Source organism: Oryctolagus cuniculus, chromosome 3, assembly GCF_964237555.1.
Source record: "Oryctolagus cuniculus chromosome 3, mOryCun1.1, whole genome shotgun sequence".
Classification (NCBI taxonomy): Eukaryota; Metazoa; Chordata; class Mammalia; order Lagomorpha; family Leporidae; genus Oryctolagus; species Oryctolagus cuniculus.
Window position 1 is genome coordinate 115,974,131 of NC_091434.1, and position 4,095 is coordinate 115,978,225.

General features: G+C 36.5%; 1 long non-coding RNA gene across 5 annotated transcripts in view; it reads right to left on the reverse strand.

Annotated features, from left to right (window-relative positions):
- LOC103348741 (uncharacterized) overlaps positions 1-4,095 on the reverse strand; it is a 68,613-nt gene that overhangs the window by 64,190 nt on the left and 328 nt on the right. For all 5 annotated transcript variants that reach the window (XR_011387325.1, XR_011387323.1, XR_011387322.1 and 2 more), the window contains exon 2: positions 3,495-3,550. This is a non-coding gene — a long non-coding RNA (uncharacterized lncRNA). The remainder of the gene's footprint in view (positions 1-3,494; positions 3,551-4,095) is intronic.

Genomic DNA, 4,095 nt, shown 5'->3' on the forward strand with positions numbered 1-4,095 from the left:
TGTGAATCTTTAGGGGGCTTGAATATGTTTCCAATAGTACACAATTTCTCTGGATAACTTCCAAATGATATGATTTTAGTTATATCACCTTACATATTAATATGAGCACATTATAGATCATGTAGGTAAACATAATACTACAGAATATTGCCACAAGGTTTCTTTTAACATTGGCATGTAATTGTCTCAGATTGAGTTTTTAAAAAAACAGTGGTAGACTTAAAATATCATGTATGACAAATGCAACCCAAATAATGGTAAAGCAAACTGTTCAAAGGTTTCATATAAGACAGAATATAGCCATCATATGACACAGAACATTAAAAGCCTTTTTTTTTTAGCTCAAAACAATCTATTCTGTGGCAATTATTGCAATATGTATTTGTGCATCAATTTTAAGAAAATATCTTCTTTAAGCTTCACTATTTTGTACTTCTGCTCATATTTATTTTGCAAATATTTTGGTTTTATAGACTAGAGCTTACTTCTAAGAAATTTTCTATCTAGTTTTATGTTTAGAACATTGTAACTTTTGTAGGTTAATTAACATTATGATCAAAATAACTGAAGTCAAAACTGTAGTACATAAAAATTATTTGTGAGGAAATATTGTTCTAGTGCATTTCCATTACATTTCTGAATGCCTCTTATAGCATTCTTCTCAAATATTTAGCCAATATTTAAAATTGGTTTGCATTCCAAGGTTATGTATCATCTGTTATATTTTCTATGTGGCCAGGAAAAGTCTGGAAAATATTAAAAACTCATCATAGATAATCATCAGTTGACTGTGTTTAATATCACCCCAGATTTTAAAAAATGGCTTTATGAACATATTTAACTATGGCAATGTCAGGGATTTTTTTTCTTCTATCTCTATTATCTTTTTTAAAAAAAACTTCTTACACAGCATACACATAACTCAAGGCATGGTTTCAACTATTAAGTCAGTAATTACAAATCTTTTTTTCTAGACCTATTTACTCACTTGAATTCCAGATGTGCATTTCCATTCCTCTACAAGATATTTCTACCAGAATACTCAATGGCTACTTCAAACTCACTCAACCCCAAATTCAAATCTTGTACTCTTGTTCTACATCTATGGTGTTACCTTCCACTCAGTCTCTCAAACTTAAAACTTGGATGTCATCTTTCATTTCTTTCTTTTCTCCACCCTCACATCAACCGTCCTGCTGATTCTTTCTGCCCAATACTATTGCCTTTAGTTCAGGCTTGCACCATCTCTCAGCTGACAACTACAATAACTGCTTACCTAGATTCCCTGCCATCAGTTACGTTTCAGGCCAGCTTAGCTTAAAATAGGAAGAACATAGCTGATATCACAGAGAATTCTCTGTGGGCTTGTTTCTGTCTCCAGGGCTGGCCTAGCTTCATTTACTGAAACTTCTGTATTACTAGGCTGTAAATTTATCAAAGACAAAAGCTCTATGTCATTCATCTTTGAGTCTTAATGCTTAACAGAGTTTCTAGCATATAATCGGTGCTTACTGTATGCTGTTGAATGTTGACAGGGCACTAGTGAGTGGCTAAGTGCACAGATATTAGAATTGAACAGATCTAGGTTGAGGCAAGATTCTTCACAGCACTTCTCTCAATCTGTAATTATATATTAATGCAACCACTTTTTGTGTTTCCCCAGTAAGACTGTAAGCTTCACAAAGAAAGCATCCTTGTCTGTTTTGCATTTTTCCCAAAGTCCAGTGTCAAGTACCTGGTACCTACCAGGTGCTCAGGTGACAGTTGTTGAGGGGATGAACGGATTAATAAATGATCCATTATGTAAATTCAAAACAGCAAAATTCCATGACTCTCAGAAATATGTATACCACAGCTGGCACTGTGGGGTAGTGGGTTAAGCCTCTGCCTGTGGCGCCCACAATACATACGGGTGCCGGTTTGAATCCTGGTTGCTCCATTTCTTACCCAGCTCCCTGATAATGACCCGAGAAAGCAGTGGGAGATGGCCCAAGTGCTTGGGCCCCTGCACTTGGGACTCCTGGCTTTGGATCAGCCTAGCTTCAGCTGTTGCAGCCATTGTGGTATGAAACAGTGGATGGAAGACTTCTCTGTTTCTCCCTCTTTCTGTCTGTAACTCTGCCTCTCAAATAAATAAATAAATCTTTAAACAAAAAACCTGTATACCATATCAAAACACTGCAACAAACAAAAGACCAAAACACTAAGGTGCTCTTTAGTGATTTGGATTCTAACTACCTAACAGAAAAATTATAACACCTTTTTAAAAGAAAACCTTTGGATGTTTTCAAGCTGGATCAGTTTTCCAGGTTCAAGGTTCTTACTTGTAAGGCTTAGTCATCATCAAGTCTTAGGCAATAATTAATGATAGTCGAACATTACCTCACTCCAACAAGGCAAATAAACTTTTGTGGATCTTGCATTTGCTAACTAAAGAGGCTGGTTTTCTGTTTTGGTTTTGTTTTTGAACTTTACCTTTTGGTGTATTCAATTAGGAGGTCAAACAAGTAAGGCAATGCTAGAAATTTTTCTGTAAAGTCACAGAATTATCAAGTCATCGATATTTCTATCTATGAAAAGGGCCTTAGAAATCATTCAGACCAATTTCTCATCTTACAGATGAGGAAAAGTAAGCCTAAAAAGCTGAATGTATTGGACATGACCATAGAAATGCTGTCTCAGGGCCAAGATACCATCCAGGTTTCCTTCGACAGCATTCCACCAACAACATTATACCAACTGCAGAATACCCCAAACTTACTCTGATTTCTCAAAGTTCCCGATTTATGTTCTGGCATCAATTAATTTAGGGTTGTAATGTTTTCATGACAACATAATTTAGTCTAAATTCATGAGACTGATGTTCAGATCTCATGTCTCATCACCCACCCTTTCACATACCAGGCTCTATGGTGCGATTTTTGTTTTTCCAACCATAAGCACCCACCATAAAGCACAGCCTCACCATAGCTATATATCTACCCTCAACGTCCAAGGAAGGACCATATCTTCTGTGAAAATGGTCCTCAACCTCATCTAAGACAATGGCCCTTTATATGTCTCCTAAGGATTTTATACTCTGCCTTGGACTGTGGTAGTGATGACTGCATTAGGTGCAAGAACCTCAGGAAAGGGTGTCCCAGGGTTCTTGTGCTTTAAGTCCTGTTCCTCTTTGCAATTAATGTGTATTTTAAAATAAAACAAATGTCTTTTTAGGCTAAAATTCACCATAAATATTTTCTAGAAGACAATTCCTTAGTGTTTGAAAACAGTAGGATTGGAATAGGCATGAACATACAGGATCCACATTGTTTTACACAGTCTTGATGTCACACATTTTAAAGGTATTGTTTCTTTCCTGTCTGCTTTTTTTTCCCTAATTCATTAGTTTTTTCAGTATAGTTAGCTCAAATACACACACACACATAGGGTTTAAAAACCTGCAAGAGTGAAATTTAAGAGCTAGAGAAAATAAGGGTCACATAAATACTTGCCAAGTAACTTCTGTTGTAAATTTAATTTCTATTTCATTTTCCAGAAACAAACATGCCTGTAAAAGAGTGGAAACATAAAAATTCAGTTTATCATTTACCAGCTCAAAATAAAGGAAATGAGTTTCGCCAACTGGCACTTCTTTGCAAAAATCTATTACGCAATTATTCTAGGCTTGAATTTCACCTAAAACCTTCCTGAAGACCATAGTAACCTGACCACAATCATAATGTATTTTAGGTGAAGCCACGTCCCAAAAGGTGATTCGTGGGATAGCCCAGTAGTGTAATATACTCAAGAGAGACTTGGGCTTTGTCTTTGATTTATATAGTTACATTTCATAGCAGGAAGACAATTCCTTATAACGAATACTACAACTCCAACTACTTCTTGGCGCCCATACGGCTTGCATATGCACTCATAGGCTCACTGGATTCACAACAATCTCCCAAGATCTCTCAGGGTTGGTCCAACGTTCTAAAAGCACCATTTCAAGCCAAGGGAAACGAATGCTTCTGACAAGAGGTTACAAGGTTTTCTCGACCTGGGTGTAAACCTCTAAGTACCGTCCTTCAGAGAACTATGGTCTCCAAACCGCATTAC